We start from the raw sequence: 16,958 nt of genomic DNA on the forward strand, positions 1-16,958 counted from the left end.
GTAAACAAAGGTAAAGAACCTGTGCATCTCTCATGTAAAGTTAGCATAAAGAGAATGTGTGAATCCAAGAACCAATCATATTGATGTGAAGTACCATATTGTTGTGAAGTACCTCTTCTTAAGAGATTTACAGGAATAAGGTATTCTCAACTTGCAATATTGCCCAACAGAGGACATGACTGTGGACATTCTCACCAAACTACTCAATGAACACCTAGAAAAAGGAACAATCACCAAACAAGAGCATGAATTTTTACACATTAAAAGATGCGACCATCCCGACCATTAACACTCTCCCTAAAGTTCACAAAGACCTGCTAAAGCCGCCTGGAAGACCCATAGTGGCAGGAGTGGGAAGCTTAACAACCAACCTGTCAGAATTTATAGATACACATCTTCAGCCAATAGTGGAGAAAACGAAATCATATCTAAGGGACACTACCGATGTATTGACACAAATTGGAAATTTAACTTGGGATGATCAATGTATCTTGGCAACAGCCAATGTCATGCCCCTGTACACCTACGTTCCCCACAAAAAAGGGATTGAAGCAATAAAATGGTTCTTGGAACAAAGTGAATATTCGGAGGATAAAAGAGATTCATTATTGAGGGTATTGAATTTATCCTTCAAAATAACTATTTCTATTTTGATGGGAATTACTACATGCAAAAAACTGGGACAACAATGGGCACCAAGTTCACCCTGAGCTATGCCAATTTGTTCATGGCCTACTGGGAGGAGAACATAGCTTGGGGCACGAACTTGGTGTAATGGTTTTGTTTTATTGACGATATCTTCTTTGTTTGGAGGGGTTCTGAAGAAAATCTATGAACTTTCTGTGAAGAGTAGAACAGCAACTTTTTCAATATAACATTAACTTTTTCTACAAGTAGGAATTCTATACACTTCTTGGATCTGCAGATATACATAGAAGATAAAAATCTGGAAACTATGTGCTACAGTAAACCGAGAGATGCCAACAACTACATAACTACTTCAAGTGAAAACCATGCCAATTGGCTTAATAGTGTGCCAAAAAGTCAGTTTCTAAGGCTTAGGAGAAACTGCAGCAAGGACAATATTTGTGAGGAACAACTCAAAAAAATGGAGGAAAGGTTTATAATGAAAGGATATAATCCAGAGAAGATTGCCGCCCTAAAAGAAGAAGTCCCTAAACTAGATAGGAAACAACTCCTAAGAAAGAAAGATAAACAGAAAAAGGTAAGCAGCTATGAATGGGCCTTCATTACTGGCTATTCATGCCAACATTAAAATTTAGAAACCATCATAAAAAAAACACTGGCACATCCTAAAAAAATCCAGTTTTGAAAGAATGCATTCCTGACAATCCACACTTCATATACAGGAGAGCCCCTAATCTGAAAAATAAACTCACAAGAAGTGCACTACCAACTACAAATACACATCCAATCAGAACCAAAGGTTTTCATCGATGTGGGATCTGCTTAGCTTGTAAAGAAATTAAGACCTCCACTTTGAAATACACTAAATTCACAGTAGGAGTACAAGAGTACAACCTGAGACATTTCATGACATGCCACACCAGCAATGTGGTGTATCTTATACAATGTAGCTGCAATTTATTCTACGTTGGACGAACACGTAGAGCATTAAAAACATGCCTTGGGGAACATCTAAGAAATACTAGGAAAGGACTTCCAACACATTCCCTATCTAATCATTTTAAGGAGGTCCACAATTGCTCAACATCAGGAATCACCACGTTCTTAGCTATTGACAACATCCGCAGCAACTGGAGAGAACAAAATGAAGAAAAAATGCTAGCCACAGCAGAAATGTGGTGGATACATAAATTAAAGACCTTAGTCCTGAAAGGGTTAAATCATGACTTCGAATTGAAATTGTTTGTAGAATAGCCACCATTCATTCTTCATTTTTTATTTTCCACTCGGGTTGTTTATCTTTTTATCACCTTTTTATTGCGTATAATTCTATTATACTCACCATTGCATATTTGGTTATGTACTATGTTATGCTGTATTCTTATGTCTATACAAATTTTATGTTGTTCTTTTCTGTAGAATCACAACACCCAAAGAATGGGCGAAGCACGGGGCCAATGAGGAACCATGTGGCTCATGAACTTTTAAATGAAAACCAGTTATACAAAGTTTTTATGTAATCTTTTTGATATGTATTCATTTTTATATATATTTATATGTATTCATTTTTATATGGATTCAATTGCATAACCATTTTTATGTATCATGATTTTAGAAACATATACACCCAATCAGCACCGACAATTGTATATAATAGAATGGGGGGAAGTGAATACACTTTTGGCAGGGTGCGCTCCATGGCTCACCGCCTGCGTTCCATGGCGGGCGGAGGTGACGTCACTTCCAGCTAGAATGCGTTCCACAAGCACCCCATTGAAAAGTGGTTTCCAAACCTTCACATTGGAAAACAATAAGAGGGGTGTCAGATTTTATTTTATTCATTATCCCATGTACAAATTTTGCATGCACCTCATCTATTGACTAGCGCCTATAACCATGCTATTCACGGCGGGGACGGAAGAGGACGCACTTCCGGAAATATGCATTGCATGGCTCATTAGATGCGTTCAACAGCCTGCAGGATGGGATTTTGAGTACTTTTAAACAGAAAACAATATTAAAGGATTGTTCTAGTTATAAGAATTGAGTGTCACAAACTAAGCACCTGGCACTAAATATTAAGACATAAAATTTCACTTGTTGACCCTGAAGTGTCATTAACCCGGAATTAGTTGACCTCCATACTATTTAGTTCATTCTCTTTATCCCACTGTCACATTACCCTGACGAAGAGCACTTGCTCGATAAGCGTTGGCCTGTGACAGGAGGATTAATATTGGGATTGGATAGAGTGCTGCAGTTGGAATTCGATTCGAGAATGGAAGTCCAGGATCCGGAACTTAGTACTTCCATTTAAGATGTATATGCTCAAGTTTGATTTTCAATCTAGTAAACGCCTCCAATTCTTATTTTATCCGTGTTATGTAAATAGTGTCTGTCAAATAAATTGTTTAAATGGTGTCACGCTATGTGTGTATTGATTTCTTGTCCCCACATATAAGAATGAGATTGGAACCATTGGAAACAATATTGAAGACCTATGCATTAACTACATGCTTGAAAACTACATCTATCTGGTAAAGACTCCAATTCTACACTTAACGTTATGGATATATATACCTTAATCACCACACATTTCTCTGTTTTTCTCAGCACACATCTCTCCCCTGATCTGCCGGTGAGTACTGGCCTATACTTTCCATTTAATATCATTTGCAATGTCACAAATAAAGATATTAAAAAACATTCACCCAAGTACAAATCACTGGGGTACTCCACTGGAATAATTTTCCTTGTGAGAATTTACTCCATTAACTACAACTCTCTGTTTTCTATCCTGAAACCAAGATCTTATCCATTCAAACATCTTAGTTTCCAATCCCATGCTTTCAAGTTTATTTAACAATCTGTGATGTGAAAAAGTGTCAAAAGCTTTACTAATGTCTAGATAAGCTATGTCTACACCCCCTTCCCCTTTATCTATTTAGTCACCCAGTCAAGAAAGTCAATAAGATTTGTTTGACGTGATTTCCCCCCAATAAATCCATGCTGTTTGGGATCCTGTAAATTGCTTGTTTTGAGATAATGGGGGTTATTCCAAGTTGATCGCTCGCTAGCAGTTTTTAGCAGCCGTGCAAAAGCTATGCCACCGCCCACTGGGGAGTGTATTTTAGCTTAGCAGAAGTGCGAACGCATGTGCAGCTGAGCTCTGCAAAACCAGTTTGTGCAGTTTCAGAGAAGCTCTGAACCTACTCAGCGCTTGTGATCACTTCAGCCTATTCGTGTCCGGATTTGACGTCATATACCCGCCCAGCGAACGCCCAGCCATGCCTGCATTTTTTCAGACATGCCTGTGTTTTTGCAAACACTCCCTGAAAACGGACAGTTGACACCCAGAAATGCCCCCTTCCTGTCAATCTTCTTGCGGCCGTCAGTGCGAAGGAAAACTTCGCTAAAACCTGTGCACAACCACAAAGAGCTTGTACCCGTACATCGTGCGTGTGCCTTGCGGGGCATACGCATGCGCAGAAATGCCATTTTTTCACCTGATCACTGTGCTGCAAAAATCGGCAGCGAGCGATCAACTCGGAATGACCCCCAATGTACAAATTTTTCTTTTAAAAGTGTTTCCATCAATTTCCCTACTACTGATGTAAGTTAACGGTTTGGTAATTGCTTTCCTCTTCCTTGCTTCTACTTTTGTGCAGTGGGACTACGTTTGCTCTTTTCCAGTCCTCTGTAATACTGCTGTTGCTAGTGGCTACTTGAATAATTCTGTTAATGCTGCTACCAGCACCCCTTTAATCTCTTTTAGTACCCTTGGATCTATCCCATCCGGCCCCTTTGATTTATCCTCCTTTGTAAATGTACTTGTTTTGACCTCACTTTTCTGAATATACCTACAAGTTAACTGTGGCCCCTTCCCCTTTCAGTGGTAGTTAATACTGTAAAAATAAATATATACCACGGTAAAAGGTTGTGAAGCAGCTCATCTATATTGATTAGAGATGAGCAAGTTTGGTTCTCAGAGAACTGAACCCTACTGGACTTTGCCTTCCGAATTCGGTTCCGAGCCAGGCTCGAGTTTTCCCGCCTGACTCAGAAACCCAAACGCAGCAAAACGTCATCATAACGCTGTCAGATTCTCGCAGGATTTGGAATCCATATAAGGAGCTGCGCGTTGCGGCCATTTTCACTCCAGTCTCGGAGAGTCTATTGAAAAGACATGTCCTCAGTGTTCAGTGTCTTGTGGGGGTGGGAAAGGGGTGGTCTTCAGTATGCCGAATGTCGGGATCCCGGCGCACAGTATACCAGCGCCGGGATCCTGACACCTGGCATACCGACAGCTATTCTCCCTCATGGGGGTCCACGACCCCCCTGGAGGGAGAAAAAATAGCATGGCGCGCATAGCGCTCCACCGTGCCCATAGCGTGGCGAGCGCAGTGAGCCCGCAAGGGGCTCCTTTGCATTCGCCACACTGTCGGTATGCCGGCAGTCGGGCTCCCGGCGCCGGTATGCTGGTCCCCGGGAGCCCGGCCGCCGGCATACCATACTACACCCTGGGAAAGTGGGGTGGCGAGTCTTGTGCTGTGTTGTGCTTTCCAGTGTAGTCAGTGTATTGTGCTGCATTAGTCCAGCCAGTCACAGTATTGGTGTCCTCTGCTGCCATATATCCAGTGTAGCTGTATAAAGTGGTGCTGTGCTGTGATGTCTAGTCCAGTGTAGTCAGTGTCTTGTGCTGCATCAGTCCAGCCAGTCACAGTGTTGGTGTTCTCTGCTTCCATATATCCAGTGTAGCTGTATAAAGTGGTGTTGTGTCGTGCTGCATCAGACCAGTGGTAGTGTCCTGTCCATCAGTCATTCCAGTGATGATATACACTGCTGCTATATGTCCACTGCTACAGTATTATAATAATTATAACAACAACAACAACCACAAGTCCCTTACAGTGTTGTTGTGTTTTGCTGCATCAGACCAGTGGTAGTGTCCTGTCCATCAGTCATTCCAGTGATGAGGCAGTCACAGTGGTATATGCTGCTGTTATATGTCCACTGCTACAATACTATAATAATTATAACAACAACCACAAGTCTCTTACAGTGTTGTTGTGTTGCATCAGACCAGTGGTAGTTTCCTGTCCATCAGTCATTCCAGTGACGAGGCAGTCACAGTGGTATACGCTGCTGCTATATGTATACTGCTACAGCATTAAAATAATTATAACAACAACCACAAGTCCCTTACAGTGTTGTTGTGTTGTGCTGCATCAGACCAGTGGTAGTGTCCTGTCCATCAGTCATTCCTGTGAGGAGGCAGTCAAAGTGGTATATGCTGCTGCCATATGTCCACTGCTACAGTATTATAATAATTATAACAACCACAAGTCTATTACAGTGTTGTTTGTTGTTTTGCATCAGTCCAGTGGTAGTGTCCTGTCCATCAGTCATTCCAGTCATTTCTGTGCCACATATTGTCTTATATTACTCCCAAAAAGAAATGGAGAACAAAAATTTGGAGGATAAAATAGGGAAAGATCAAGAAGCACTTCCTCCGAGTGCTGAAGCTGCTGACACTAGCCATGACATACACGATGAAATGCTATCAACGTCGTCTGCCAAGGTCGATGCCCAATGTGATAGTAGAGGGCATGTCAAATCCAAAAAGCCAAAGTTCAGTAAAAAGACCCAAAAAAGAAATTTAAATGGTCTGAGGAGAAATGTAAACTTGCCAATATGCCATTTACGACACGGAGTGGCAAGGAACGACTGAGGCCCTGGCCTATGTTCATGGCTAGTGGTTCAGCTTCACATGACGATGGAAGCCCTCATCCTCCCGCTAGAAAAATTAAAAGAGTTAAGGTGGAAAGAGCACAGAAAAGAACTGTGCGTTCTGAGATGGTATCACAAATCCACAAGGAGAGTCCAAATGTGTCGGCGGTTGCGATGCCTGACCTTCCCAACACTGGACGGGAAGAGGTGGCTCCTTCCACCATTTGCACGCCCCTGAAAGTGCTGGAAGGAGCACCCACAGTCCAGTTCCTGATATTCCAATTTAAGGTGTCACTGTTGAAGTACATCAGGATGAGGATATGAGTGTTGCTAGCGCTGAGGAGGAAGTTGACGATGAGGATTCTGATGGTGTTATGGTGTGTTTGAGTCAGGCACCAGGGGAAACACCTGTTGTCCATGGGATGAAGAAGCCAATTGTGATGCCTGGGCAAACTACCAAAAAAGCCACCTCTTCTGTGTGGAATTATTTCTCCACAAATCCGGACAACAGGTGTTAAGCCATCTGTTGCCTCTGTCAATCTGTAATAAGTAGGGGTAAGAATGTTAACCACCTAGGAACATCCTCCCTTATACGTCACCTGCTGTGCATTCATCAGAAGTCAGTGTCAAGTTGTGAAACTTTGGCTAAGAGCCTATGCAGTCCACTGACACTTAAATCCCTTCTTCCTCTTGTACCCAAACTCCTGCAAGCCACACCACCAACTCCCCCAACGTCAACTTCCTCCTCAGTCAGGAATGTCCGTAGTCCTGCAGGCCATGTCACTGTCAAGACTGAGGAGTCCTCTACTAACCGGGATTCCTCCGTAGGATCCTTGAGTGGTACACCTGCTGTTGCTGCCGCTGCTGCTGTTACTGCTGGGAGTCGATCGTCATCCCAGAGGGGAAGTCAAAAGACCACTTGTACTACTTCCAGTAAGCAATTGACTGTCCAACAGTCCTTTGTGAGGAAGATGAAATATGACATCAGTCAACCTTTTGCAAAGCAGATAACTAAGGCCTTGACAGCTATGTTGGTGTTAGACGTGTGTCCGGTATCTACCATTAGTTCAGTGGGACTTAGAGAATTGATTAAGGTACTGTGTCCCCGGTATCAAATCCCATCTAGGTTCCACTTCTCTAGGCAGGCGATACCGAGAATGTACACAGACCTCAGAAAAAGAGTTACCAGTGTCCTATAAAATGCGGTTGTGTCCAGTGTCCACTTAACCACGGACATGTGGACAAGTGGAACAGGGCAGACTAAGGACTATATGACTGTAACAGCCCACTGGGTAGATGTATGGCCTCCTGCAGCAACAACAGCAGCGGCACCAGTAGCAGTATCTTGCAAATGCCAACTCGTTCCTAGGCAGGCTACGCTATGTATAACCGCTTTCCGTAAGAGGCACACATCTGTCAACCTCTTACGGAAACTGAGGAACATCATCGCAGAATGGCTTACCCCAATTGGACTTTCCTGGGGATTTGTGATATTGGACAACGCCACCAATATTGTGCGTGCATTACATCTGGGCAATTTCCAGCATGTCCCATGTTTTGCACATACAATTAATTTGGTGGTGCAGAATATTTTGAAAAATGACATAGGTGTGCAGGAGATGCTGTCGGTGGCCCAAAAAATTGCGCCCCACTTTCGGCATTTTGCCACTACGTGCCGAAGACTGGAGCACCAGCAAATACTCCTGAACCTGCCCTGCCATCAACTGAAGCAAGAGGTGATAATGAGGTGGAATTCAACACTCTATATACTTCAGAGGATGGAGGAGCAGCAAAAGGCCATTCAAGCCTATACATCCACCTACGATATAGGCAAAGGAGGGGGAATGCACCTGACTTAAGAGCAGTGGAGAATGATTTCCGTCTTGTGCAAGGTTCTCCAACACTTTGAACTTGCCACAGGTGAAGTCAGTTCAGACACTGCCAGCTTGAGTCAGGTCATTCCCCTCACAGGCTTTTGCAGAAGCAGCTGGCGAAATTGAAGGAGGAGCTAAGACGGAGCGATTCCGCAAAGTATGTGGGACTTGTGGATGGAGGCCTTCATTTGCTTTTCCAGTATTCAAGGGTTGTCAATCTGTTGAAATCAGAGCACTACATTTTGGTTACCGTGCTCAATCCTAGGTTTAAAGCCTTAGTTGTATCTCTCTTTTCAGCAGACACAAGTGAGCAGAGGTGCAAAGACCTGCTGGTTAGTAAATTGTCAACTCAAGGGGAACGTGACCCGTCAACAGCTCATTCTTAAATTTCTCCCGCCACTGGGGCTGCAAGGAAAAGGATAAGATTTCCTAGCACACACCCGCTGGCGGTGATGCAGGGCTGTCAGGAGCGAAAGCTGACATCTGGTCTGGACTGAAGGAACTGGCAACGATTACTGACATGACTACTGTCACTGCTTATGATTCTGTCACCATTAAAAGAATGGTGGAGGATTATATCAGTGACAGCATCCAAGTAGGCATGTCAGACAATCCATATGTATACTGGCAGGAAAAAGAGGCAATTTGGATGCCCTTGCACAAACTGGCTTTATTTTACCTAAGTTGCCCCCCCTCCGGTGTATACTCCGAAAGAGTATTTAGTGCAGCCGGTAACCTTGTCAGCGATCGGCATAGGAGGTTACTTACACTAAATGTGGAGAAGATGATGTTCATCAAAATTAATTATAAATTCCTCCGGAAAGACCTTTACCAGGAATTGCCTCCAGAAAGTACACAGGGACCTGTGATGGTGGATTCCAGTGAGGACGAATTAATATTCTGTGAGGAGGATGTACACAGTGAAAGGGGTGAGGAATTGGAGGATGATGATGAGGTCCACATCTTGCCTCTGTAGAGCCAGTTTGTGCAAGGAGAGATTGATTGCTTCTTTTTTGGTGGGGACCCAAACAAACCAGTCATTTCAGCCACAGTCGTGTGGCAGACCCTGTCACTGAAATGATGGGTTTGTTAAAGTGTGCATGTCCTGTTTATACAGCATAAGGGTGGGTGGGAGGGCCTAAGTACAATTCCATCTTGCACCTCTTTTTCTTCTTTGCATCATGTGCTGTTTGGGGACTACTTTTTTTAAGTGCCATCCTGTCTGACACTGCAGTGCCACTCCTAGATGGGCCAGGTGTTTGTGCCGCACACTTGTGTTGCTTAGCTTAGTCATCCAGCTACCTCATTGCACCTCTTTTTCTTCTTTGCAACATGTGCTGTTCGGGTGCCTATTTTTTATATCTGCCATCCTGTCTGACACTGCAGTGCCACTCCTAGATGGGCCAGGTGTTTGTGCCGCCGACTTGTTTCGCTTAGCTTAGTCATACAGCCACCTCGTGAGGTGTGATGTGTTCAGAATAGACTGGGAATGAGTGGAAATGAATGTTATTGAGGTTAATAATACCATAGGATCAAAATTACCCCCAAATTCTGTGATTTTAGCTGTTTTTATGTTTTTTTCAAAAATCATCCAGATCCAAAACCAAAACACGAAAGTGTGGTTTTGGCAAAACCAAGCCAAAACCAAAAAACGAAAGTAGAATTAGAACCAAAACCAAAACACAAAACACGAAAAGTGCCAGCTGCACATCTCTAATATTGATCATGTATATTGTGTAAAAAAGAGAGCGCTCTTGTTAAATATCAGTTATGTAATGAGTGGCACCTGTGAAAAAAAGAATTAAATGGTAAAATATTTAATATTCTCTTTTAGGAAGTTGTGGGTGACTAACTAGTCCACTTGGCTCCAATGATGTTTGTTCCAGCTTCAGCATTTTTACCCACCCTGCCCACCTGTACCTGTGTTGGCCAGCGGGATTCCTACAGCTGATGGTATGGGCTGTCTACGGCTTGCAGTTACAGATGCTGCTGCGTCCAGCGGGGTAGTATGGAGATAATGTCACCGGGCCAGATGCCAAAGCTGTGGCTGGTCATATTGTCCTGTCACCTCTATTGTGGGTCCAAAAGAGGCAGTTAAAATTTTACTAACTAATTATTTTTTCCACAGGTGCCACTTATCACATAACTGGTAGTGAATACTCAGCAATGAGACTCCCACTTTCTGTCTTTAGTTTTATTATTTGACATTCAGTTTTCTCCTATCACGTATATACTGTACCTAAAAATGTTTTGCCCCCTTTATCCACTGGCTGTGCCATTTTCTTATCATCTTGTGATTTTGCACATCTGATTACCTTCTTATTCGACTTCTATCTAACAAGATACACCTCTCTGTCTATATTTCCTTAAGACCATCTTTTTTGCTTTCACAATACTTGCTATTTCTTTCGCAAACCACACTGGCTTCCTTTTCCTTGTGTTTTTCCTAACCCTTTTGAAACAAAGGTCTGTTACCTTGCATTTTTTTTATTTTTCCCCCTTCTCTTGCAATCCTACTAAGTTTATCTACTCTGCCAAAGAATTGCTTACACATTTTCCCATCCCTGCAAAGTCAACATTCCTAAAAACTAACACCTTTGTTTTTGTATGGAATGAGACAGTCTCTATCTTTAGTCTGAACCATACTGCTATATATACTAGTGTTGGACCTTTGACAATCTATTTATTTAATTGGCTAAGTCAATTTTTGTAAGAGCAACTACTCCGCAATGACAAAATCGATTTTGATGATTCAGGTGTCATTCAATAGGTTGTGTGATGTAGAATTTTGATGACTGGTCAGGTTGTTGAGAAATAACACATTAAAGTCTGTAATTTTTCCCCATAGAAAACCACATTAAGTGGAGGATGCGTGCTTTCTCCATTTGGGTTGTAAATTGCAGCAAGCCCTTGTCAATTTTATCTGCCCTAAATTCAGTTGATATAATGAATACTGTATCTCCAAAGTTTACTGTATCCTAAAAGGTTATACTTTCAGTATACAGTTAACTTTTGGAATTCAGTTACAGTTTTGGATACAGTCACATTTTGGGATACAGTAAACTGTTGGAATACAGTAAACTTTAGATAAACACACTGTAGAACATGGCCTTGCCTACCACTGCTTTGTAGATGATACATAAATACAGTATACCTGTTATTTGCTCCAGGTACTGAGAACCCAATAACAACCCTAAATGGCTGTCTTTCTGAGCTCCAGGGGTGGATGAGTGCAGTTGGCTGCAACTGGATCCTGATAAAATGGAGGTACTTATGATAGCACCTTAACATAAAAGTACAAGACTGCAGCATAGCCAACAAACCGGACCTACACTTGGGTGTTCAGAATTACAAAGCACTGATCATGTTTGGAATCTTGGCATTCTCTTGGATGGAAGTTTGACAATTAAACATCAGATATCAGCCACAATCAAATCCTAATTCTTTCATCTGAGGAACATAGCATGAACAAAGCACTGTATTCCCTCTGAAGAACTGCCAAAAGTCATGCATGTATTTGTATAATCTGAAATGCCCTGTACCTTAGTATCCCAGCAAAAGAATTGCACTGCTAACAGCTGGTACAAAACACAGCTGCCAGGTGATTAACCAACCAGCCCCATTCCAGCAACATAACACCAATTCTCTACTCCCTCCACTGGTTGCTGTAAGATGGTGAATCATTTTTAAGATTGGCCTACTGACTATCAAAGCCCTGCATGACCAGAGGTCAAGGTATCTGATGCAGCTTCTAATTCCACATCACCCCACTCAATTACTGCAATCTGAAGATGAAGGACTTTTAGCAGTACCTAGAATCTTATGCAATTCATCTGGGGGTTGAGTTTTTAGCCATGTGGTTCTGACTCTGTGGAACTTACTTCCCCACACAGTTTGAGAAGCTCCCACTCTAGAATACTTTAAAAACAGGCTAAAAACTTTCCTGTTTACTCAAACATTTCCTTAATGTTCCTTTAGTCCAGTATCTCAATGTTCTCTATATTTTATGAAAAGTTTCCTGTACTTCATTGTTTTATTACTGTATTGTGTTCATTCTATCTTTTTTTTAATACACTTTTATTGACAGGTTAACAAGTTTGACAAACATAGTACAACACTGGGCACAGCCAGTAGAAAGCAATACAGTTAGGATGAGACATCATGACAGATAATACCCACACAAGACACATACAAGTAAGCAGATCAGTATCTATATGACTAAAAGACAAAAGGCATAATGAAATCATTAAGCATATTAGAAAGGTAGTCCATTACTTAATATTTCCAATTTATACCACGAGGTTAGAGAGAAACATTTTCTTAAGGCCTCCTTGAGCACTGGTGTTAACATTCTGACATATGGCAACCAAACGTTGAAGAAAAATTCTGTCTCATTTTATGTTTTTAATGCCTTGAGTACTATTGGAGAAAGATCGATCTATAAGTAAAATTATTATTATTATTATTATTATTATTATTACTACTATTATTGTTATTATTTTTCCCTGTTTTGACTGGAATTATTATACTCTATATCTCATTTATTTATTTCAGTAGAATTATCTTTATTTTATTTATTTATATTAGTTACAAATCTATCTATCTATCTCTCTATCTAAGTTAATTGTATATTTATTTCACCCTTCTAAAGCTGAGGTTCGGTTATTTTACTCATAAGAATTATCTTTAGTTTAATTATTTATATTAGTTTCAAATCTATCTATCTATCTATCTATCTATCTATCTATCTATCTATCTATCTATCTATCTATCTATCTTGGTTCATTTTATATTTAATTCACCCTTCTTTTACAGCTGAGGTTCAGTTATTTTTCCAAGTGCATACGTCCCGTTCACTACATCTGTTCATCACCATTACAATTTGTTCCAGGCATGCCAGAAATAATGGTGGGCGGGGGTTGTTACAAAAGAGTGGAGAAGTAAATAAGAGTCAGAAAAAACACTGCCTCTGTCTACTTTCCTGTCTGCCAACGGTAACAGGTACTTCCTGTATATTGAGTGAATTATAACCCTCATCACAGTTAAAATTTGGAGATAACAGAAATAGTTTGGCTGAGCAAATTCTAACATTTTTGCTGAGAGAATTGAATATTTTGCCAAGGTGAACATTGGGAAATTTGTTCATATCTATATTTGACTCAGCTTTCGATTAGATTAGTCTGCCCAGGTTTGACTCATATATTGGCTTATATTTATGTGACAGCAGCCAAAGTTGTACTAAATGGCTTCACTTAATATTATTTCAACAGGGATGTCATCTACACGTCTTTAATCACTGGTTTTTGGAAAGCAGCCCTTTGTAAACGTATAAAAATAAATTCTTGATTGTCAACTCTTTTGTATGAATAGATTATTCATGAAATGTGAAAGGGTTACATAACTTTTAATTCTTAAAACTTACTATAACCAGACTAATATGGTTTATGAGACACATTTACTTTTAATGCTATTACATAAATCATAATGTAATTTCAAGCTCAAAATATTAAATTACTTTAAAATGAACTTTAAATCTGTTTGGCTTTGCATATATAAAATGTATTTTAACTGTAATATATACTGTATACATGATATACTACTTTAGACAAAAAGAAAAACAACATGCCTAGTAAAAACTAACTTTCCAAATTAATTTTGCGGATCACTGAATATAAAGAATAAACTTAAATACAAAGGAAATTCCAGACCTGGGCCCCATTTAACATTGGATGTAAGTCCATTTGTGGAGGAAAAATGTATGCATTTCTGTACCACCATTTATAATTCATACTGTATATACAAAATGCGTCCGGAATTGAATTTTAATTTTTCCAACTTTTCTTTCCTTATTTCTAGAGAAGTAGAAAAAGTGCATGCAAGCATTAGTTAATTAAGAGTGTTACAAATAATTGTATTACACCTACAGGACATGCAACCTATGAGACAAGGATGCATCATCTGATTACACGTCTTAGGAGTTGTCTCTTTTGTGAGTGCAGAAGGCAAAGTGTAAAGGTACAGGTTACTGATAATGTCAGTAGCATTCTTCAGATGCTTGTTTGTTTATATATTGGGGCCAATACTGTATATTAAACTGGCAGTCATTTATTAATTAGTTTGCTTGATATTTACTGTCAAGTTGCGACCGTCCACTCAGATTTTTTTATTTTATTTGGACCAGTGCAGGAAAGAGGTATCTAATTGTTTTAATAAAGACATAAATAGTGAGTGTGTGTGTAATAATAAATCATATTTTATATAAAAAATGTGACTTTTCCATTTAGTCATAAAAAAATAATAATAGTAGTAATAACAATAACAATAATAATAATAATAATAATAATAATACTATTTATATATCACATTTCTCCTAATAGGACTCATAGAGGCAGATGTACTAAGCCTTGGAGAGTGACAAAGTGGAGAGAGATAAACTGCCAGCCAGATTCCAACTGTCATTTTTCAAACCAAGGGGCTCATTTATCAATGAGTGATAAAACTCATTGTGAATTCTAAAACTCTGCATGTAATAAATGGTGCTCCAGTTCCCAACTATAATTTTTCAAACACATTACAGTTAGGAGCTGAACACATGACAGTTAGGAGCTGATACTCTGGACCAACATTTTATGATTCAGAATGAGTTTTATCACTTGTTGATATATGAGCTCCATAGCCTGTAACATGACAGTTAGAAGCTGATTGGCTGGCAATTTACTGTATCTCTCTCCACTTTATCTCTCTCCAAAGCTTAGTACATAGACCATTTAGTACATCTCCCCCAAAAGGGATTTACATTTGCCTTTATAGCACAAAATACAAAACAAGCTTGGGTGAAAAGGTAATTCTTAAGTCTATTTTTGAAGGATTCTAGAGTTGAGATTTTTTTTTAACTGTGCAGGGAAGTGAGTTCCATAGAGTCAACACCACAAAGCTGAAAGCCTAACCCCCAGATAATACGTACTTTTACTAGTCCTTCATCAATAGATCACAGTAATCTAGCAGGACAGTAAGAGATCAGAAGCTGCTTCAAGTACCTCGAGCCCTGGTCATGTATGGTTTTGAAAGTCAGTAAGTTAATCTTGAAAATGATTCGCCATCTTCCAGGCAGCCAGTGAATGGAGTAGAGAATTGGTGATATATGTCAGGAAAGGGTCTGGTGGCTTAATAGCCTGGCAGCTGCATTTTGTACCATCTGCAAGCACTGGCCTTATTTTGCTAGGAGAGGGCATTGCAGTAGTCTAGCAATGATTATATAAATGCATGCATGACTTTAGGTAGAGGGAATTAAGTGCTTGATTCTGACTATGTTCCTCAGATAAAAGGATGAGAATTTGAGTGTGGCTTATCCCTGATGTTTCGTTGTCAAGCCGCTATCTGTTTTATTTTCAAGCCACTATCCAGGACAACACCAAGATTCCACACATGTTACAGTGTTCTGTAATTCTGAACCCTCAAGAAAAGATCCTGTTGGTTGGCTAGGCTAAAGTCTTGTCCAGTGAAATATCATAAGAACCTCAATTTTATTAGGGTTCAGTCACAGCCAACTCACATTTATCCACTCCTGGAGCTCCGCTAGACAGCTATTTAGGATTGTTATTGGGTTCTCAGCAAAGGACAGGTACAGTTGTATATTATCTGTAAAGCAGTGGTAGACAGTGGCATAACTACAGTCCCCAGAGCCACTGCAGAGGCTTGGAGTTGCAGGGCTGTAGGGGCACCCCAGCGCTGTTAAGTGCAGATTCCCAGGTGGACTAGCCATCTGCATGTCAATCTGCTAAATATCCCTCCCAAAATAGCCACTGCCATGGAGGAGACAGATGCGAGAGGTCACACTTGATCTCTAGTGTCTGACAGAGCTGGGAAGTGCTGGGAACTCATAGCACTGATGGCAGCCTTACACCTCTGGCAACATGCATGACACAGACAGCATGAAAACCCCTAGAAACTAGCATTACATGCCACTGGCAATGAACATGACACCTAACGCATGAAACCCCTGGCAACGAGCATTGCCCCCTGGCAATGAGCATGACACCCAACACATGAAACCCCTGGCAATGAGCATTACACCCCTGGCAATGAGCATTACACACCCCTGGCAATGAGTATGACACTGACAGCATGAAAACCCCTGGCAACAAGCATTACATACACCTGGCAATGAGCATGACACCCAGCACATGAAACCCCTTGCAATGAGCATGACACCCAACACATGAAACCCCTGGCAATGAGCATTACACCCCTGGCAATGAGCATTACACACCCCTGGCAATGAGTATGACACTGACAGCATGAAAACTCCTGGCAACAAGCATTACATACACCTGGCAGTGAGCATGACACCCAGCGCATGAAACCCCTTGCAATGAGCATGACACCCAGAACATGAAAACCCCTGGCAATGAGCATGGAACCAAGAGCATGAAACCACTGGCAATGAGCAGGTAATTTAAAAGTAATTAGAAGCCTTACTTTGTGCCATAATGTGTAATGGGCATTGTGGTGTGCGGCAAAATGTATCATGGACATTGCGGTGTGTGGCATAATGTATAATGGGTATTGCAGTATGTGGTATAATTTCTCAAGGGCACTGTGGTGTGTGGCATAATGTATCACAGGTATTATGGTGTGTGGTATAATGTATCATGGGCATTGTGGTGTATGGCATAATGTATAACAGGCTTTGCGGTTTGTAGCATA

This window comes from Pseudophryne corroboree, chromosome 8 (assembly GCF_028390025.1).
Source record: "Pseudophryne corroboree isolate aPseCor3 chromosome 8, aPseCor3.hap2, whole genome shotgun sequence".
NCBI lineage: Eukaryota > Metazoa > Chordata > Amphibia > Anura > Myobatrachidae > Pseudophryne > Pseudophryne corroboree.